Source organism: Peromyscus californicus, unplaced genomic scaffold (assembly GCF_007827085.1).
Source record: "Peromyscus californicus insignis strain IS unplaced genomic scaffold, ASM782708v3 Scaffold_8__1_contigs__length_139910024, whole genome shotgun sequence".
In the NCBI taxonomy this organism is placed as follows: Eukaryota; Metazoa; Chordata; class Mammalia; order Rodentia; family Cricetidae; genus Peromyscus; species Peromyscus californicus.
This window is the reverse complement of record NW_026294606.1, coordinates 10059943-10082580: the sequence shown is the minus strand read 5'-3', so window position 1 is coordinate 10082580 and position 22638 is coordinate 10059943. Positions and strand designations below refer to the sequence as shown.

General features: G+C 51.0%; 1 protein-coding gene across 2 annotated transcripts in view; it reads left to right on the top strand.

The window, feature by feature from the left end:
- Positions 1-22638, top strand: part of Cplx2 (complexin 2) — a 73666-nt gene that overhangs the window by 43162 nt on the left and 7866 nt on the right. The window contains exon 1 of one of the 2 annotated variants that reach the window (XM_052727652.1): positions 18087-18318. The exons of the other annotated variant lie outside the window; for it this stretch is intronic. The gene's annotated coding sequence lies outside the window, so the exon portion shown is untranslated. Of the gene's footprint in view, positions 1-18086; positions 18319-22638 lie in introns of those variants that run through there. 2 annotated transcript variants of the gene reach the window in all.

Here is a 22638-nt window from a genome sequence, read left to right as displayed (position 1 = left end):
CCTTAGCCATCAAAGCCAGGAGTTTCAGCTCCAACCAACATACCAGCATTTCCTAAGAGTGCTGCCCCTGCCCTCCACGCTCTGCATCGGAAAAACTATGAGCAAGCAAGCTCTGGAAATATCACATTGTGTACCCTCTCTGAAAATCACAGCTCACAATGGCATATCCACGGCCCTGGGAGGTCCTGTGACCCCAGCCATTCACATTCCCTTGACCACAGGCCCTGCACAGAGAACCCCCCACTTAATGCCCTGCACAGGCCACTTTGGAAAATGCCATCTAGAAAGAGACAGTTGGGGACTGACTTTTTCAAACAGGGTCAGAGCTGAGCTTGCAGAGGCGACTTGAGAGGCAGACAGAAATGAGACAGGGATGTAAGAGAGCAGGGGAGCTGGGCAGAGGCTGGAGGACACACGTAGGAGGTTCCAAGGTAGCACATGGAGTGTGAAGAATGCAGAAGGCAGGGTGGGTGAGGAACGAGTGCAAGACGGATGATGCCACACACACCTGGGAATCCAAAGGTGACGTTCCTGGGAGCTGGAGAGTCCACTTCTGAGCACCTCCTGTGGGGAGCCTGTGGCAGGTGGCTGCCCCACTCTTCTCTCTCTCTCCCTGGAATGAGAAGCTTCCTCCATGGGTTTGAGTGGCAGCACCTCACTGAAGCACACCAGCGCCACTCATCATTACTTATCAACATCTATTCGTCCCCACCTCTCAGAGTTGGAGGACAAGAGGAGTCATCAGGCAGGAAAATAAGGGGCCTGTGAATTTGCGCAAGGGAGCAGTCCTGTCCAGGGTGAGTGCATGGACCCTGGGCTGTGAACAGTCCCAAGAGAGAAGGCTTGCAGGGAGAGGGTTAATGTGGCTTCAGGATGCATAGGGGCTTGACTGGAAGGAGGCACCAGGCTGCGGGGAGACTCCACTACAGCTTATCAGTCCTTCCGGGCCCTGCTTACCTGCCCGTGGAACAGGTGTCTGCTGCTGCACTACAGCTCCTCTGTAGGGCCACAGGAGAGCGGTTTGGACACCCCAGCCTTGGGGCCACACAAGTGAATACTCCTCAATACCAAGATGCTCCTTCATGCCCCCCAGAGCTTGGGAAGTGGTTGCCACTGGAACCAAAGCTGGTTGTCCTCAGCTCCCAGGAGTCAAGTTCCAGATGTAAGCGTCTGGCATCTGCACTGTGGTCCTGGCTGCGTCTCAGGATCCGTGGGCAGCGTAAGAAGAGGCAGATGTATTTTGACAAGGCTGCCACAGCTTCAGCAGCATCCTGAGTCAAAATAAGCCCTTGTCTTGGGCAGCCCCTGGGACGGGCTATTTCTGCACCATGTTCTTTCCACAGGGGGCTGAGCGGTGACTCCAGCTAAAAACAGAAGCTGCTGTGACTAGAAACTGCAATATCCCTCTTGATGGCAGTCACTTCCACTGTCAGGAACCCAGACCCTTCCTTGTGGGCTTATATTTCCTAGGAGGCAGGCTGGCTGATGCAGGAGCACACTGGACCTGTCACTGCCGGGGAGTTGTAGCGAGCAGAGATGGGACTTCACATGTGTGGGAAGTTTCACTGTGAGACAAGGTTGGCTCTACAGAGACCTTGCGAGTAGCTGCTACCGATCCATTTTAGAACCTGAGCAAGCTGTGGCACAGAAAGGAGAGCTGACCCTGGAGGACTGTGAGGGAGGACTGTGAGGGAGGATTGTGAGGGAGGATTGTGAGGGAAAGGACTTGTACCCATGGCTGTCAGATTCTCTGGGCAGTTTCTCAATTTGCTCAGGATCAAGGGACAGTACCAGCGTTTCCATTCTTGGTGCCAGGCAACTGGCCATCACTTACACACACAAACACACACACACACACACACACACACACACACACACACACACACACACACACGGCGCCTGATTATAATCCTTTGGAAATGAGAACCATACCTGCAATTTCCCAATTGCTAGGACTTGGGGAAACTGAGGGTCAGAGCAGCAAACCTATCCATGTCTTTGGGCTACAGGATAATCCACAAAGGAAGCCTGTCTGACTCTTCAGCTCTTTTGGTGTGCATACATCATTTGTATGTGAGGACCCAACATGCCCTTAGCACTGCTCTCTCATTTACCCCCACATTTCACTGAGCATAGGGCGAGCCTCAGACTCAAGGCCCATCCTGAGACCCAGTGCCTCAACAGCCTGAAGCTCACTGTTCCCAAGGCATCTTTCTCATTGCTTTTATAGAGATTGTTCATCCTGTGCACAGAAGAAATGCAGGCTTACTGGTGTAAAGTGGCCCTCTGAGGGTTCTTTGTAAAATAAATGCAATGAAGGGTTTTATTTTTGTAAGTGAGTGCATTAGAGAGGAATGTTAAGTCAACAGCACAGGTGCCATGTAGACATGGCAAAACTCATGGAGGTGCTACTCCAGGGAATAATACCAGAGACACAGTGCTCCTGGGGCCAGGTCCTGGTACCCGACACCATTCCCTGGGGTTGTCATGATGGCCACACGAGTGCAGACAGGTGGAAAATCTCCAGCGTCCCTGGCCTGCAGTCTGCACTCACACACGGTGCCTGAGACGTGGTGTAGACAATCTCTGGTGTTATTCCATTCCTGGCGTCAGTTCTGGAAAGTGAACTCAGAGAGGTAAAGCATCTCACCCCAGGGCACACAGCCAAGATGTGCTGGGACCCAGACAGGAACACTTTAAGGCTATACCCTTTCTCCAGCCTTCCTGAGCTCTTGTCCACCCCCCACCTTTTGACCTAAGGCTCTCCCTACTCCTCACAGGTCCTCATTCCTTTGATTGGTCCCACAAAGGTCTCTTTCTAAAAGAGGACAGCCAGGCCTCCACCAAGCAAGTCAATCTTGCATGTCCACCATAGACTCACCAGAAAACAAGGACTCTTGATCCCAGGAAAAAGAGTCCAGCTCAAACTGACGAGACAAAAGCAGGCAGAGAGCCCTCCGGGCCTCGGCTTTCCACGGGGGGCAGTGGGTCACAGACGTGCATAGGGCAGCTTCCATGGGACTAAATGAGGAGACGGTGGGAGAGCCCCGCAGCTGAACCTGCCACACAGCATGGAGCATTACTGGTATATTAGTTTGTGCTGCTGCTATTATCAGTATCACCAAGGAAAGAGTCAGCAATATTGGCCGCTCTCGACAGTATCCAACCCACACATACAGAGGCAAAGAAGAGGGCGATTATGGCTAAGGAGCCACAGTATATTTATATATACATATAAGTAGATGCTATTTATTTACTTACTTACTTATTTAGTGTGTGCTTGTGTGTGTACATGCGTGGGTGGGTGGGTGTGATGGGAGGGCTCATGTGTGTAGAGGTCAGAGGACAACTTGCTGGAGCTGGTTCTTCCTTCCACTTTCACGTGTGCTTTGGGGATTGTACTCAGGCTGCCAGGTTTTTGTGGCAAGTGCCTTTCTTTACCTGCTGTGCCAACTTCAACCGAGCAGGAAGGAATTCTGCAGAGTCAAAAATAATTGGGCACTTTCCGACAAATGTGGGCACTTTCCGACAGATGTGTGATTCTTTGCTGGGGGTGAGCCACAGGCCAGGCCCTGGACCAGAGCCTCGAGGCTGCCACAAAGGCCAGACCAAGGTCATTGCTGCCCCATTGCACTCCCACATAGTATAAGAGCTAAACCTGGACCACATATGATATTGAGGTTCAGTCAAGCTAAGAAACCATCAGGCTGTAATAACACCTTCCAGGAGACAGTTTAGTCTGAAGGTGTGGCCAGCAAAGGCTTCTTCCCTAGGGAGGCAAGGACAGGAGAGGAGAGAGAGGGGCTGGATGGGAGCTAGAGAGTAGGCAGCACATAGCCAAACTACAGTTCCATCCCCAGCACCAAGCAGGGCAAGTAAGCCAGCCTGCTGCCATAGTACCAAGCAGGGCAAGTAAGCCAGCCTGCTGCCATAGTACCAAACAGGGGTGGGTAAACCAGCCTGCTGCCATAGAACCAAGCAGGGCAAGTAAGCCAGCCTGCTGCCATAGAACCAAGCAGGGCAAGTAAGCCAGCCTGCTGCCATAGTACCAAGCAGGGGTGAGTAAGCCAGCCTGCCACCATAGTACCAAGCAGGGGTGAGTAAGCCAACCTGCCACTATAGTACCAAACAGGGGTGGGTAAGCCAGCCTGCTGCCATAGTACCAAGCAGAGCAAGTAAGCCAGCCTGCTGCCATAGTATTAACTAGGAGGTCATTGTCAGTACTGAACGGGGGCTCCGCAGGCCTGCTACCATAAGATAGAGTGGCAGAAGTACAGTCGAGAGTCAGAGTGCCCAGGTTCTAATCCCAGCCTTCCCATGTATCCTTAGCTAATGTGACCCATGTCTCTTAGCCCTGTTCCCTTTTCTGCATAACAGACACATTAGCTGCCTCACTGGCTTAAGTAAAATAACAAACAATGGCACACTAAGCACAATGTCACCAATTCTATTTTAGATGCAGTCGGTAGAAAAAGGAGCTAAAATGGCTTCTAAGGAGTGATACTGGTTCAAGCGATGGATAAATGTCAGGAGTGAACTGGAGTTCAGGAAAGGCTTGATGCAGCTGCTTGCCCTTGTCCCCGGTCCCCAGATTCGCTCCCTGCTGGCTCTGCTTACCTCCAGCCTGACCCCTGGTGAGCAAGCATTTCCCCCCCACACCATGACTCTGCAGCTCTACACTTCACTCTCTCCTGACTCAGCAATTCCAAGAATATTTTCAAATATTCCTGAGCAAGTCCCAGGATTGTGTCTCACTAGCCCCTCAGGCGTCTGCCCAGTCCTAAATCAAACTGAAATCAAATGCCTGGGTTCCACAGCAATATCTAGAACTTAAGGGGAGAGGGATTCAATCCTGTCTAGACAGCATGGCGGGGGCAGGGCAGCTTCCCAAAGGAGTGTTGAGACTCAAAAGGAGAGACTCGCAGGCCGAGGAGGCAGCCCGTGCCCACCACAGCAGTTTGTCTTAGCCCGTGTTTTCTGTTGCTATAACTGAGCACCTTCGAGTGGGTGGCTTGTAAATAGCACAGGTTTGTTGTGGTGGTGAGCCACCCTAGGGTATGGTAGACCTGCTCTTCTGGTAGTGACAGCCTTGTGCCGCTTCTGCTTGAAGCTGAAGGTGGAAGGGCCAGTGAGCCCACGAGAAAGACACAAACATTCTGGAACAATGTTCTCTGGCAGTGACTAATCAGACCTGACAGAGAGGACTCACATTCAGGAAGAAGGCATTCACCCAGTGTGAGGGCTCCACCCACGACTTGAGCACCTCCCAAACAGGGCTGCAATGAGAGATTTAATTTCCTTTTCAGGAACGTTGGCAAAACACTCTCAAAGCATAGCTCAGCCACGGAGACTAGGCCGTATAGGCAGTCTCCTGAGACTGTACACAAGCGTGGAGTGAACCCATCTCCATTCAGAAGGACAGAAGGCCCGGATGCAAATCCTTCTGGCACCCTCCAGCAGTGTGACCTTGGCCTGTTTCCTGCATTCTCTCTACCCTTTTCTTCATCTGAGAAAGGGGCCTGGCAGTGGTATCTATCTCACAAGGTTGTCGCACAGCTTAATGACAGAGTGTGTGTGAGATTGACTTTCAGTGATCCCTTCCATGTGCCTCACACCCAGCCAAGCACTGTAGGACAGTCTTCACTCATCTTAGACATCAGCTGTCATACCCCTGCATTTCAACCTGCGAAACTGAGGTTCAGAGAGGCACAGTGATGTGCCAAAGGTCAATCAGCCGGTAGATGCCCGAGCTAGCCCCAGCTCTAAGCCTGGCACTGCTGCCCGGCTCCTGCCTCCTGCCATGCTCTGCACAGAACTGAGCAGGGAAATCTGACAACCCAAGTCCAAAGACAGAACAGGTTTCCAAGGAGAAGAGGGAGAGGTGTTGGGAACATGCAGTTATTTACAGGATGCTGTGTGGGCTGCTGCATGCAGGAGGGAGATGTCCTGAGGTGAGCAGTGACAGGGAGATGCTGGGTCCTCAGTTTCCTTACTTATAGAAGGAAATGACAGAGAAAGGACATGGTGAGTGTGATGTCTGCTCTGCCCAGAGTCCAGCGAGGCGAGAGAAGGGCAGCTAGGTGGTAGTCTTCATCAATGAGGCCAGGATATGACCCCAACCACTGTGGGCTTGGCTTCCCCAGAAGTGACAGCGGAGTCTATATAGAATCTTTAGAGCCTTTGGGTCTCCAAAAACAGCCATTTGCTAAAGAAACTGACCAGATCAAAGAAATCAGTGAATTTGAAGCTGAGGACACGCCAATTCGGCCATGAATTCATGGTGAACTTGTTTGTACAAAGAACAACCTCTCAGCAGGAATTGTGAATTTCAGCCGAGGGACACTCCAACCACACTCTCCTCTTTGCTCCTCATCCCTGCTGACACTTTTTTGATAAAACCCAGCTGGAACCCACAGACAAGGGAGCCTGTTGAATGGGACATGTGGGCCAGGCTCCATGGCACAAAGCAGGGTAAGGAAGAGAGGAACCAGAAGAACACATGGGAAGTGCCCTGCGAGGTCATTGCTTGGCCTGGAAAAACTTTGTGACATCCTGACTCCCTCCCCCTACTGCTCTGCTCCTGAAAGCCACATACTAAGACCATGGCTTCATGAGCTGCTGGAACCACCATGAGTCCACACACACACATGCACACACACACACATGCACACACACACACATGCACACACACACGTGCACACACACATGCACACACACATGCACACACACGCACGTGCGCGCACACACACATGCACTCACACACGCACGCACACACACGCGCGCACACACACACACACACACACAGCTTCCTTCTTCCCACTTTTTATTGCCTTGCACACTTGACCATGATGGTGGGAATGAAGCAAACAGAGCAAGCTGAGGAGAGCTGGCGGAGAGGCCACTGGAAAACAAACGGCACCTTTGGGAAAAGGTTTTTAAACCAGATGCCTTGGAACCAAGAGATCCACTCGGGGCAGGGAGGCCGAAAAATTATACAGTCCAAAAATACTCCAAAAGTCACCTTGAAAAAGACTATACAGCCAAGAATAAGAGACCTTTCAAATATATCAAACACAAAAGAGGTCAAAGTCCTGGGAAGACGCTCGAAGGGACAGCTCTCTGGGATAGAGCTGGGAGCTGAAGTGATCCAGAAGCCCCGTTCCCACTGGGGAGGACCTTGGGGAAAATTCCTGCCCCCAAACTGTCTTTGTAAGCAGAGTCCCCCCCGAACACTGTTACCATGTGGGGGGAAATTCTAGCTGCAATTGACAAACTAAACTCAGACAAGTCTTCAGGAGCAGCGGCACCCACTCAACGAAGCTGACGCATTCAGGGGTTGAGGGGAGGTGGGTGGACTGCAGACGGAACTCTGTTACTGTTTTCATTGATACGGCCATGGGAGATGGAGCCATGGATACAGAGCTGGGACCCAGACACAGCTAAGTTGAGATTCACATTGCAAGCTCCTTCTTGACCTTGAGTTCTGTGAGTGTAGGGCCATGCCATGGCGGGCCACATGCAGCCTGGAGGCCAGCAGTGCCTGGCTCCTCCTTTAAATGTAAAAGTATTACACAGCAGCCCTTTCTGAAAGAGAGAAGGCACACCAGAAGGTCTCCGGTGGGCAGAAACTGCCACAATGCTGCAGCACAGTAGAAAGGTAGTGGTTAGTGGCCATCACCCCTGACCACATGAGCAGAGGAGGTGGAAAGGAATATGGTCCTCACAGTATTAACAGGGATTCACCTTTTGCCCTTCTCAAAGCTCTGGGCTTCTCTGTGCTGGTATTGCCTTCAAGTGAGCTCTCCTGGAAGGTGGAAAACACACCCAGAGCCTCAGCCCTACAAACCCCACAGCTAACACCCAAAGCTAATTCTTACTGACTTAATGTCACTTGCCATGCAGGGACAGTTCCCGAGGCCAGGTAGGCACCTAGTGCTCTAATTAAGCTGGCTCTGAGTTGGATGTCCACCCACAGAAGTAGGACATGAAATCAGCTCCACCCAGATCATAATGACTGAGGTACTCCAAATAGGCTCCAGAAGGACAGGTCAAAACAGTGTTGTCCCCACAGAAAATGACTTCTAAAACATTCCAAGACAGAACGCCATTGTGGGCTCAAGCATGGAAGAAATCCAAAGAGGTTATGCGTGTGACTTCCAGCTAGGTGAGTAGAGGATTACAACAAGAGTCCCAGAACTATCTATTTGCCCAGGGCCTGGGTCTACAAGTCCCACCCCTGAGATAGAAATATCAGGTGCCACAGGCCACCTCAAGCCATTGCAAATGGCACGATACCACACATGTGCTCCATGCATTCTAGAAACAGTCACTGACCATCAGACAAAAGAGAGGCTTGGGTCTGACCCTGAAGACTTACAGATGAAGAACACACGTTCTGTGTCCTCCAGCTTCTTGTATCCAGTGGGAGCAAACAAGACGAAAGAAACATTATAGGGAGTGGAGTTTGGGAGCAGAGGCACAGTGCACAGGCTGGGAAGGAGGAAGAAGCCTAGCCAGGGCTCATGGATCTGGACTCCGTGCTGCAGGCAACTGTGAGTCAGAGGAGGAGCCCCAACATGGGAGTGACAGGAGCCAGAGGAAGCTTCACTGTCCTAATGGAGCCAGATGAGGCACAGTGGAAAGTCACAGAGCTGATCAAAGGGGCGACAACAGGCCTGTGGAGGGAGCCGCAGAGTGCAGACTGGAAAACCAAGACAGGGGGAGCCCTGATCAAAGTCATGGGGCAGCCGACTGTCCTGCCGCTGGGCTGAGGCAGGAATGAGCAGCACTGGGGAACCAAAGAGAACGTGGCTTTGTTCAGCTCCCATCAGAAGAAGTGAGTACTGCACACACAAAAGATGTCACTTATATAACCGTGACCCCGCCCACCCCGAGGGATATAGTCTGAAAATGGGAGAATAAATCACCACCGAAGAGTTCTGAGAGAGTCCTGGTGACATCGCAGAGGAAGGCTGGGGGCCATTGCTGGGTGTCTGGGGATGGTCCCTATTCATTTACTAAGCAAATTCTTCCTGGATCTCTGCTCTGGTGTGAAGACTCTTGTTGCTAGAGTTTTCCTGCCTGGCCCACAGTCAGGACAAATCTCTCTCACCCGCCAGTCCCAAGCCGCTCAAACCCGATCAAGTAAACACAGACACTTATATTGGTTTCAAACTGTATGGCCGTGGCAGGCTTCTTGTTAACTGTTCTTACAGCTTAAATTAATCCATTTCTATTAATCTATACCTTGTCACGTGGCTTGTGGCTTACCGGTACTTTACATCTTCTTTGTCCTGATGGCGGCTGGCAGTGTCTCCCCCTCTCAGCCTTCTACTTTTCAGCTCTATTCTCCTCCTTCTCCCGCCTATACTTCCTGCCTGGCCACGGGCCAATCAGTGATTTATTTATTGACCAATCAGCAACACATTTGACATACAGACCATCCCACAGTAGACTCTGGACCCAATGACTCGAAACAGCCAGCTACCCCTTGTCTTACTCTGTCTGCCCCAGCCCTATCAGGAATCTCCCTGACTCTGTGCCAAATTCCACTACTAAAGAGGCAGAAGTTAGTGTATGTTTTCTCAGGAGTTTCCCATACCAAGAAAGACTCCAATGTCTAGCTCATGCTCAGAGAGTCACCCCCTGGTATCCACAGGGGACTAGTTCCAAGATGTCCTAAAGACATGGAGGCCCACAGATGTGGATCATCTGTAAGGCAGGCATGGGGGTACACAGGGATAACCCTAGCACTCCAGATGTGGAGCCAAAACTAAAAGGAATTCAAGGTCATCTTTGGCTACATAGTGAGTTCCAGGCCATCCTGGGCTACATGAGACCCTGTCTTTAACATAAACAAACAAACAAAAAACAGAAAACATCTCTAGATTATTTATAATGCCTAACATGGTATAAATGCTGTGTGAAATCCACTGTCCTGTATCACTTGAGGTATAATGTAAAAGAAAACTCCATATATCCTCAGTACAGAGGCAATATTTTTCCAATGATTTTTGGATTATAGCTCAGTTGAGCCCAAGTAGATATGGAGGGCCTCTGTGTTTCATCTGGATCACACAGCCTAAGCCAAGAACATCAACACACACGGTTATCCTGGCTGCAAAACACACACCCAGGTTATATAAATAGTGCTCTGTTTTAGACAAGAGACTTGAGCATCCAGGAATGTTGGTATCCACGGGGGTCCTGGAACTGATTCGCCCATGGATACTGAGGGACCGCTACACAGATGGCTGTCGGCACATGAGGGAGGAGTGGGTGCTGGGTGGGAAAGGAAACCGTGGCCACCATGTGCCTTCAGGAGAGGGATGCAGTCAGATGTATGTTCTACACACACCATTCTCCTATAGATCTGAAAGCAGTTAGGAAGAAAATCAGCCGGCAAGGACAGAGGCAGGAGGTTGAGGCTGAGTGGAAATGAGCACAGGCTTGCTAGAGAAGGAAGGTTCTCACGGAAGTCCTCAGGGAAGCATTCTGGAGCCTTGACCTAAGCTCCCATCACTTGACCAACTTCAGAGCTGAAACATCCAGCCCTGTTAAGGAACAATCCCTGACAAGGTCACCAGGATGTCCCATCAGAGTCACCCAAACTCTAGGACCAGTTGCCCTGCAGCTACACATCCATCCTGGCCTTCTGGAAAACTACCCAGCTCTTCTCCAGTGCTATGACCAACTATAAACACATACCAACTTCAAATGCTGATGCTGATATTTCTTAGCTCTGTTACCCTGGACAAGGAGTTTAACCTCTCTGCACCCGAATATCACAAACTGAAAATGAAGGGGAGGCAATAATAGGCAGCGTACGGACCAAGTCCGTTAGAGACTGTGAATCTACCCCCGAGAGGCCTGGTGACAGAATCCCCTCTTCGGTCATCCTCTAAGCTTTTTTTCTGGCTATGTCTTCGTAAGACCTTTTGCTTGCCAAATAAAAAGGGTTTTTTGTTTTATTTTCTTTTCTTACCAGAAAGAAACAGCTAGAGGTTGAGAAGAAACAGAAACAGCCATTTCTAAATTGGTGTGTGGAAAATTCCTCCTGTTCTTGAGCCTGACTGGACTTCCTTGGGGTGGCTCCCGATGGGGAGTACCGCATCTCAGGCTCCTGTGTATGGAGAGGAAGCCCGCGAAGGGCAAGAAGGAAAAGGGCGGCACTACTTAGTTGAGCGTGCGTTCCCTTCTTTTCTTTCTCATCTCAACTTAAACTCTGGGGGATTTGAAGGCAGAATTCCTGGCCAAGAAGGTCATAAAAGTAGGCTGTGTCTAGTAGCCACACTGTCCTGGGCTCCAGAAGAGAGCCCCATGTGTGGCCAGAGAGCTGGAGAGGGGCTGATGCTCCAGGGGGTGAGCTGTCATTTTTAAAAGCAGAGCTCCATCCAAGCCTTCCAACTGCCCTGGGAGGTAGAGATGGCTCTCCCATTGTACTGATGAGGAAACTGAGTCTCAGTACTCATCACACAGACAAGAAGGCCAGAGGGCAATTGAGACTCCACCCTCCCCTCTCCATGGCAGAACCATGGCCGTCTCCTCTGAGGAGCATCTGAGACGATTCAGGTGCCCTAGAGCCTTTGAAGTCAGGAGCATGTAGCCTGTGTCTCTTCCCTGCATGGAACTTTCAGTTCCATCTGGCTGGCAAGCTGTGTGTTTTCTTTTCCCTCCAGCTCCCTCTCCGTTAGGACAGCACTTCGCATGTTGTAATAGTGTGGACTGTTTGAGTATCTCTCCCCGGCTCACGTCAGTCTGGGAACCAAAAGGACCTTGAAAGTGTGACTAAGAGCATATGTATCTCTTGGTGTGAAGCAGAGGAGGAGAGCAGTTAAAAAGCACTTGGTATGCCATAGGCACTCCATCCATGTTTGACAAATAAACACACACATGAAAAAGAGCTACCACAAAGAGTAGTTGTATGGCTGTACAGCTGGCATCTGTAATGTCCCTAAAATAGCACCTAGGATGAAGGACATTGTTAAGAAAGGTGTGGCTGGGTGCTCACTTGCAGCTACAAAGGAATAGTTACCTAGGAATTAGAAGGTTCATGAACTTGCTGTGTGACTTTAAGAAAGGTTCTTCCCTTTTCTGGCTCCATTTTCCCAACCGTACAAGTATAGAAAATTACTGGTTTTATCATTGACTGTTTCCCCTTTTTATGTGGTTCTCCAGAATGAACTTAGGGCCATGTGTTTGCCAGGCAAGCGTTCCACCACTGAGCATTAGTAACTTTTGATGCATGTTTAACTGCTTTCTGTCATCCCTGCCTTCTAAACACATGTACTCCTCCCCACCATCAGTCTCAAAAAATAGCATTCTGGGGCCCTTCAGCACATTCTTTCATTTCCTGACCAGAGGCTCAGGAGCCTATTATCATCTGTCCATGATCTTCAATACCTCTTTCTTTAATAAAACAGCAATAACATCCTCGCCAATTCATTTTATCAATAAGCAAGATCTGCCTGTGGGCCAGCACATGCTGGTCCTAACTGGACACAGACATCATTTTCTGCTCACCCACCCCAAGCACAAGGCCCTGCCGGTCACCTTTGCACCAAAGGGGAGAACATCGGGTCTCACAAAGGCAAGTGGCATGTGACAACGGTCCTTGAAGGGGAGGGGAGCTTTCCACAGCAAAAGGAGCAAGGAGCCTGGAAAGTAAAAGTCCTTCCCAGACGGAGAACCTCCCAACTCCAAGCTCTAGACACAGATTTGCAGAACTGAAGGTTGTGGCACCAAGTGAGTGTGTGGAACCTCTGTTAATCCTAAGACAGTCTGTGACTCCATGATTCATTTTTTGTATAGGATTGGGTCCTGAATCACAGCATTCTCAGGTTCTACAGGCTCAAGACTGGGGCTTTCCAGCTAGCACATGGGTCAGAAACTCCTTGGGAGCCAAGAAAATGCAATTCTCCAGGCCCAGAGACTACTTTGTTGTGTGTGGGAACGGCCTGAGAATCTGCAGAGTGTTTGAAAGCATATTCCTACTCTGTATCTTCTGAGTAGGAACGGGGCCCTTTGACACACTGCATCTGAGAGAGCAGAGTCCCGTGACTTAAAGTGGGATTCCCACATGGACTTCTGCTTCCGTGAGCTGTTTCCACATGCTGAAAGAGAGGCTTCTGTGTGGCAAGGACCATCTTTGAGCAGGTTTTTCACAGGAAAAGGAAGAGGCCAAGAGTCTAGAAGGATCATCAAGAAGGGGGTCCTCCAAGACCTGGGTAGCAGAATTTAATACTGTACCCACTGTACAAAAGCAAGAGCTTGGAAATTAGGGACTGATAGAATATGCTCAGGAGGCCATCAGAGGACAGGGACATCTGACCATGTCCAGAAGGGCTGGAAGGGCTAGGGGTAGAAATAAGGGGGTGGAAGTCCCACAGGGAGCTTGAAAAAGAACGTGAGACAAGAGAAGGGAGAATCAGCACCCAAACACCCTCCTTTTGGTGGCTGGTGGGGTACTGCAGACTGGTACACAGACATGAAAATGCAAGGCTTCAGAAAAGCTCCAGATGAGAGGAAGCTACTATGTAGGGATGCCCCAGGGTACACTGTGTGGGCTGGAACAAGGCTGCTTTGACATGCTAATGGGTGCCTGGATGGGGATAAGGGCATGCAGGACCCATGAGGAACTGGTAGGCGGATGCAGGGGGCTGGGCTGAACTGGAGACAAGGCTCTCAGGACAAGAAAGGATCCCTAGAGAATTTCCACAGACACACCCATATGTCACCAGTGAGTCAGGGTGCAGATGTGGAATCAGAACTTTCTGAAAAACTGAAGTGAAAAATGTGGGGTTCCAGGATTCTTGCTCCCTTCCAAGTGGGCAGGAACTGCATGTTGGCTTGCTTGTGGCCTTTATGGCACAGAGGAAATGGAAAGGAGAGCTCATCACCTCCAGTAACATGTTCTGCATGTTTGCACAATGGTTTCTGGCTGCACTTGTACACATCTACACACTTCTGCAGACCCACCCAGTGACAGTAACCTGTGTGCCCACCCCTTGTGGGCATCCACAGCTGCTGATGGTGACACAAGACCACCATCCTAATATCTGGGTCAGCTCTGGTTGATAGCAACATTAGTAACCAGAAATAATGGCACGCTATTAGAACCTGGAATCTGGCAGTCTATGGAAATTGGGCACCATGGTACACAGACTACACAATTGTGTGTATACCCTTGCCTTACAACAGAATCCTCCATAGTACCATTGACATATTATGCTGTAAAAATAAAGTTAGCTATGTACCATCACACTGGTTCTTAACAGGACAGGAGGGACTCACTACCAAATAATGAGAATCACATGGCAGCAGACCCACGCATGTCATACAATACAACAATAATGTCACCTGCATCCTCCATGGCTGCTGTATGGTCCCACACTGGCCACATGCACAGGTACACCATTGAGCAATGATGAGTTTGCCTTCACACTGTGCCATTCCATGTTGACAGAGGTAGACTGGGAGACTCACATCATACCCTAGCCATTGTTGGTGACAAGAAGGAAGGCACTCGCCAGAGGAGCAAAGTGACTCCTTCTCTGTGCTCCAACCCCCACAGTTCTCTTTCTTCTTCTGGCCCCAGGCCACTCTTTCAAACCAAGGCCAATGCTGCCCCCCCAGGCTCAAGCTAGAACCACAGGTCTATGTGGGGCAGCTCAGGTCTCCCTGCACCCAGCCCATAGGAGCTGAGGTGAGAAGCAGGCAGCAAAGCCCCAGTTCAGAGCAGATCTGTCACGGAGTGCTCCCTGGAGTGAGGTGACTGCAGGGGAGAAATGAGCTGACCTTTGGACAGACACCCTCTGAAAGCCGTTCTCACTGACGGGCACATTTGCAGTCTATGACAGCTGTCGTTCCTCACACACTGTTCCTCGGTCCTTGTGGAAGTCCTACCATTGGCATTCCTAATTGGCTTCCTAGTGAACATCCAAGGCATATCCGCACCATTTCATGAATCTTTCCAAACCTGGCTCCCTCTCCCTGCTCTCAGCACTCTGTGAGGACCAGAGGCTGCCTGCTTGTACCTTCCACGCTCGTGCTCACTCACAGTAAGCTGGATTTAGAGAGACAGGCAAGGGAAGGAAATACTGCAGTCTGCATGACATGAGAGCCCTGATCTGACTGTAAATATATGTGTGTGTGTGTGTGTGTGTGTGTGTGTGTGTGTGTGTGTGTGTGTGTGTGTGTGTTAGAAACTAAACAACAGAAATGACTATAAATGCCAGGGCTATATATACATATATATGTGTGTATGTATGTATGTATGGATGTATGTGTGCTGCAAAAGTTCCACTTGCATAGGCTGTGGAATGTTGCAGTGTGTCAGGAGAGAAGCAGCCCATGGTGACATAAGGCCCCCACAGCCCAATGCTATATCCACTGGAACCCTGGCTCTGCTGAAGACTCACTTTCTGCCCTGGGGCATCAATGTCTGCATCTTGAAAATGAGGGTTTATAGAATTTAAATGAGGAAGTGTGATATATAAAAGCCCAAAGTCAGCACCTCAGACCCTTGGGTGCTTCGATCATTGCTGAGGGTAGTGGCATTATCATCATTAGGTGATGTTTGCAACAGTCGGCCACTTTTCTTAAGTAGTAACTGAGAATTTGGGAACCATGTCAGGGCTGCTCACAATGAACAGGAAGAAAGGACTCCTTCCTCCACCTCTTTTTGTCCCTGGGAGAGACCCACGGCTCTGCTGTGCGTTACCCCTAATGGATCAACAGGACAAAGCCACCAAAACTTGACCGAGCTGAACTTCTGTTCATCAGAAGATGTCTATGACTAGGCTCAGTTCCTGTCAAATAATGAGGATTTTTTTTTAAATAGATTCACCAAAGGCTTGGCTTCAACTGTAACTCCCGCCTGGATGGTCCTCTTATCCAACTGCGCTAATGGCCTCGAGCCGGGAAGCACAGGCATGGATGGACAGCATTAACTGAGAACTGGGTCTTCCTCTGAGAGCTTCATCCCACCTTTCTTTACCTTCTCCATTGCTCTGAGGTCACCCCCAGCAATGGTAAAAATAATAATATTATTATTAATTAATTAACTTTAAAAATGGTAGTTCTAGTCTTCCCTCGCAATGGTTATTATTCACTCAGCAAGCATACCCTTAGCATCCACTTTGTCAACTGTTAAACTGAGTCAGTTTTAATTAAGAAAGACTCATCAGCCCTTCCAGAACTAGTGCCCCATCAGTTCTGTCCTGACAGTAAGCCATCCTCAAATCTTTAAATCTCTCCATCCCCAGACTGGCCTCTTCTCAAGAGCAATACCCTGGAGCTTACCAAAGTCCATCTTAAGTGCAGTGTCCAGGACCAAAGTCCATCTTAAGTGCAGTGTCCAGGCCTGAAGTCCATCTTAAGTGCAGTGCCCAGGCCTGAAGTCCATCTTAAGTGCAGTGCCCAGGCCTGAAGTCCATCTTAAGTGCAGTGCCCAGGCCTGAGCTCGGTCTTTTTCTGAAGCCTACGTTGGGTTTTAATCCTAGTTTGATCAATGTCCATGTCAAAGCTGTAGGCAGAGTGCTGCTGGCTCCATTCACAGGGCATGTTGCTGAAGAACGTTGTAGAGAGGGAGAAGGGGGGAGGGGAGACTGCCACTCTCAAAATGACAGAATGTCAGATCTCTTGACTTAGAACTCCCTTCAGGCATTAGTGGCAAGTCTAAGTCACTCCAATCAAACAGGAGTGCACGCGCATGCACACACACACACATGCGCGCACACACACACACACTTTAGATGACCTTAGGAAACGAGAGGGAAATAATGAGCATGCTATGCTGACGCCCCAACAGTGCTAAAGAGAGGGTCTGCCTTTATACAGTCGCCAGTCTGAAAAGGAAAAACAGAGGTGAACTCCACAAAGGCGACTCTTCAGGAAAGCAGGGTGTGTACACCAATGTCTTCTGACTTATGAGGCTCCCCATTTTGCGGCGTCTGCTGCAACCCCCCCCCCTTCCTCTCCTGGATCCTGTCCTCCCACAGCTCTCCCTCCTGGGAGAGAAGCCATCCCTTTCAGAAGCAGAAGCAATCTCCACTCTGACATACCCCTGATGGATGCATGAACTCTTGCACAGCTGTCAAAGGCCAGGTTCAAGGCCCTCCTCCCTGGAGCTGTTTTCCTGTACCGTGGGCTGGATTAAAGGAAGAGGTTGAGAGCCAATAGATGGCAGGCAGACTGGAAAGACTCATTAGGAGAGAATAAGAGAACAAAAATGAGTGTGAGGGGCGAGAGGTGAGGCTGAGGATGGAGCTGATGCTGCCCCCATCATTGGGGTCCCTTCTCTTTCCTGGGCTTAGGAGGGAAAGGAAGGCCTTCTAGAAGAATACTACCAGAGGTCTGTCTCCTTCTGAGGATGGCAGATCTACAGAGGACTTGGGAGCAGCTCACCTAAGGTTCCCCCTGCAATTTTGCAGCAGCATGTTGCTTCTGGGTCCAGAGCAGAGAGTCCCTCACCCCCTAGGAGGGCCTTCTTTATCCTGTGCACCAACGGTTTTGGAGTGAGTGTGTAGCTGGACACTGTGGTCACAAACTGCAGAAATGATCTGACAGTGGACAGCCTAGTCCAGAAGCTGCTCACAGGCAACACACAAGCAAGCAGGGGGTGATGGTGGCCGAAACTGGGGTTCCTTTAGAAAAGTGGGCACCCCAAGGAGAGTATGCCTATCCTAGTGTGCCTAGAAGGGTCGAAGAGCGTTTCCCCGGGAGGCAAGGTTTCTGCCTTAGAAACCAGTTTTCCACTGCTGCTGGCATCACCCCTCCAAAGCTGCAAGCTTGTGGCTCTTAGACTGTGCACACCGAGGGGTTGAGAAAGAAGCTGGCTGAAGGCAGATCAGGAGGGCTATCTGCGACAAGAGTCACAGCAGACAGGGAAGGTGACGGAGAAAGGGAAAAGCCGGGAGAATAAAGGAGGGAAAGGAGAAAAGGAAGGAGGGAGGAGGGAGGAGGCAGCAAGAAGAAAGGGAGGAGGGAAGGGGGAGAGGGAAGGGGGAGGAAAAGAGGGAGAGGGGAGGGAGGGGAGGAGAGAGAGAGAGAGAGAGAGAGAGAGAGAGAGAGAGAGAGAGAGAGAGAGAGAGAGAGAGATTTTGAATTTCCCTTCTGGCAGAGGAGCTGTAAGGCGTCAGGGCCTGGCTGAGGGGTGTGATTTTAGGGCGCCTTCGGCATCCGCCCGCAGCAGCCGCGGCCGCAGCTCGCCTGGCGGAGTTACACCAGGCGGCGGCGCGAGCTGGCTGAGCACACGGCACCGCCTGCTGGAGTCGGCCGGAGCCCTGCAGCGGCTTAGACGGTTGCTGGGACCACCAGGTCGGTGCTGGCCTCGGGCCGGGGAGGGGGAGCCGGGCTGGGGGCAGTCGGGGACCGCTCTGGCCTCAGAACTGTGGGGAAGCCGGGCAGTGCGGCTTTGGGGGGCTCCCCAAGCCCGCGGGGCGCCGGCGTGCTGGGAACTGCGCCCCTGCCCGCTCGGCATGGTGCTGAAGGGACAGCTCCCCGCGGAAGCCAGGCTGAGGGCTGGTGTGGTGGACACAGGGCAGGCAGATGTGGGAGGGCAGATGTGGGCACCTAGAGCAGAGACAGTGCGGCTCGGGGAGCCCGGACCGCCCCGAGTGCGGAGACTCAACAGCGAACCTGAAGAAGAACTTCGAGCCCACAAGACTAGGGTGGGGGACGTGGTCCTCAGCTACTTCGGGGTGTGGCTACCCCCAAGCCCTCCGGGGGCCCTCTGCTCCCTCAGCAGAGAGCCGTCCTCAGGGGTAGTGTTCGGTTCCCCAGGGGAGAGTCTGAGGGTGGCAGAGGCCAGTTGGAGAGAGGAGTGCCCACGTCGATGGGGGGAGGGGGACTATTTGTCCTCTTCCCGCAGGAGTGCAGTTGGAGCAGCTCGAGCCCGTGTGGGAGTCACAGGATGCTCCCCACTCTCAGACTGCCCCTTCTACAGCAAAGTTTAAGATCAGTCTGGGGCTCAGGGTTTAGAGGTGTGGGCTCGGGGAAGGGGACACGCAGTGGCCACCTGAAAGCCCCAGGGCAGAGCTGTCGCGAGGGCTGGTCTCCATGAGGGCCTGGGGAGCAGCGCCTGGGAAGCCTACCCTCTCTTCCGTAGGTGGAAGCCCCCGCCACTTTCGTGACCCAGACAGGCATCCTTTACTCTCACCCATCCTTGGCCGCCCCTTCTCCTCCCCCCAGGAAGTATTACTTCAAGGGGCGTGGGATGGGGAAGTAAGGGAGATGTCCTCTGTCTTGGCCACCACCATTAGCGTGGGGTCCCTTGCAAAAAGGAGCTGGGTGTTGAATTGAGTTGTGATTGTAGTCCGTACTCGAATCAGAAAAATCAGAAAAACAGCCGCAAAGACAGACACTGCAGGTGCTCGAGTGTGCTTGTCAGAAGGAGGGGGCCGGGTCCCTGGGACTCGACGGAACTGGAGCAGGTGCCTTGGCTGCCTGTGGGCTGGGACTGACTGTAGGAGTGTTGGGGGGAGGGCGGTCTGGAGGGAAGGTTGAGGGCCTGCCCTGGCTCTTCCGTGACTGACAGCATGGAAGCCTTTGCATCAGCCTACCTCCCCCTCTCCTTCCCCAGTCCAACACCCCACCAGCAGCCTCCACCCCCACCAGCACCCTTCCCGCGCGGAGACAGACGGCAGCTTTCCGCAGCCGCTGAGGAGCGCCTCCTGGCGGTGAGGCCGTAATCCTCAACTACACACAATCCGCAGGACCTCTTCCTCCCAAGCCCACCCGTGTGTGGTAGCTACAGGCACATGGGGACACACACACACACACACACACACACACACACACACACACACACACACCAGTGTCTGGGAAGCTCAGAATCAGACATGCAAGCTCACCCTTTGAACACATGCACACAACATTAAATTCCACTGAGCAAACAAGCTGAGGATGTCCTGTGGGGATACTCCCGATAGGTGAAATGGATAAGACACAGGCAACAGAAAAGCTTCTGTGATAACAAAGGAAAGATACCCAGGCAGATAGAACATGAGTTAGAGGCAGAAAACTGTCCTAGAAAGTGCCTTAGACCTTTAAAAAGCAAGAATCCATCCCATCTTGTCAAGGAGAACTGGGAAACTGCATGGAGGGAGAGTGTTGGGAAAGGATCTCAGAAAGTTAAAACTGCCACTGTTGAGGATGGTTCTGGTGACAATGAGGACGCTTACTACATGCCAGACACTGGCTTAGACACTTGATTTGCATAATTTCGGTGCTCACAGCAGGCCTTGCACACAGCATCAACTGTCTACATTTTACACATGAGAAAACGTTAAGTCAAGTACACAAGATCATTTCCTAAGTGGTAGTGCCAAGATCTGAACCAGTGAGGTTAAGGGGTTCTAGGGCTGTAGGAATAGTACGCCCAAATCGCCCTGCCTTGGGTGGAGGTGGGAGTACTGTGTCAGGGGTCTGGTTAAGACACAGCCATGTACAAGAACAAGAGGCAGAGAACCATGGCGGGTGCTCCACTGCAGGTTTGAAGGTTAGAGCACAGACTGTGCTAGGTTTAACAAGACTACGGGAAGCCAGTGCAGGGCGATGGGTTTACATGTGCCTTTCAGGAAGATCGACCTGAGGGTCATGTGGAAGATAGGTAAGAGTAGAGGACAGACAGAGCCATGAGCCAAGGCACTGAGGCAGCAGGAGGGAGGAGGTGGGGTGAACAGTGTCCAGAATTCTTCCCTGTGCCTATCGTATTCACCACATCAACTGAAGGCTGTGACAGCCAGTGTGTGAGGACACCCTTGTTCTCTTCCACGGTGCCTGGTAGACAGCAGGTACTCTCAGAGTACAGGATGACTAAGTGAGTGAGTGTGTACTGGTGAGAAATACTGACTGGAGTTTTTGGTTGAAGCAATTTAAAGAAGGCATGCTGGAGGACAAGATGGAAGCCCAGCAAGGATGAGATTGATCTTCCAGAGATTGAATTAGAAATGGCATGTGTAGTGCTATACAGCAGAGGGTTAAAAATCTGCAGGCTTTAGCGAGAAAGACATGCGTATATGTGGCTAACTAGGGATCCTAAATCAGTAGGCACAGATGGGAGGTTTCCATGGGAGGGGCAGAGGAAAGGAAAAGGGCGAGTTTGCTGGAGAAGAAAGAGAGCCAGCAGAACAGAGAACAAGGACCTGTTTGGAGAGAATGAAAACCACAAGAGTGCTGTGCCATGGAATTCAGAGCTGAGAGGCTGGAATTAGGGGGAGGGGAGTCATGATCAACAGCAAATGCTACAAAAAGCGAGAGGGGGCAGAGGGCCGTGAGCACTCCTGATCAAGATAGGTCTCCTAGGCACGCTGATGAGGGCGGCTTCTGGGCTGTGTGCTAAGACAGCAGATCTCGGGAGCAGTAGACCTTCACCAGGAGATGAGGGGAAGTGGCGGCTGCGGCGGCGGCGGCGGCACAGAGTGCAGACTCTCTGGCACACTAGAGGGCAGAGAGTCAAAGAAGTGCATTGTTTAAGGAAAGGCTTGGAAAAGGGAGGCCCAAGAGACTAGGAAAAGGGCACTAAAGATTTAGGAAGGCGTGGTGATTCGTGGATAAAAGAAGAGATACAAAGAGAAAAACTGGATTGGCTTCATCCAGGGGGAAGGAGTTCCCTGGAGCTAGGAGAGGGGAGGTTGCAGGTGTGTGCAATCACCACCATTAATCACTTTAATAATAGCTTTCATCTACTGAGCACCTGTCACGTGACAAACACATCCCACAGATGATTTCTAACCTTCAAACTGGCCATGGAGCCCTCCTTTTATAGAGAAGACTCAGTTTCAAAGAGCTGTCTCACTGGAAGGAAAGGCCCCTCCAACAGCATGCCTGACCTGCAGGGGGAGGTCTCCTGTAAGAGGCAGGGCTAAGGAGCAGGTTGGGCCTCTGAAGTCACTTAGGATTATCTTAACCATATGAGCAAAGAGTGCCTAACAGCTGAGAGGGCCACACTAAGATCAGACAACAGGACTTGGGAGTACACCTAAGAAGCCCAACTAAGTAATGCCTCAGAATTACTTAGGACCCACCCGGAGCAATAGAGATAGAAGCATCGAGAAGATTCAGTCCTTGAATAGATGTGCTTTGAAGATGGGGGCCGTGAGGGGTAGCAGTGATGGCCATTGCTGAATGAATGCATAAATGCAAGTGTCCAAATAATTAGGTAATTGTTGATGCATGGCGTGTTGCATTTGAGTAGTGCCCACGGAACACCCAAGAGAACACAAATGCATCTCTTAACTTATTTTTTTGCACATTTCCCCAAATACATGCACCCATACACAGACACCTCAAAATGTAATCTGCTTGCGGGCACAGCTTTGTCTCTCTAATTCACTGTTAGGTCTTTGGTGTCTAGGAGACTAACACATAGTAGGTTCTCACTTAATGCTTGCTCCATGAATAAATACAGGGCTCTAAAGCCCAGATAAGGTCTAGGTGTCATTTATGTAAGTGATCAATAAAGCCTCTAGTCTGAATGAACCCCACCAAAAGGAAGTTTACAGAAGAAACAGAAGCAGGGCTGAGGCCAGAGTCTGAGAAGCCAGCAGAACATGAGCCAGTAAGGAAAAGGGAGTGATGAGGAAATGGAAGTGGGAGACAGAGAGGAGGGAGGGGAACGGAAAGAAGTGAGCTGTG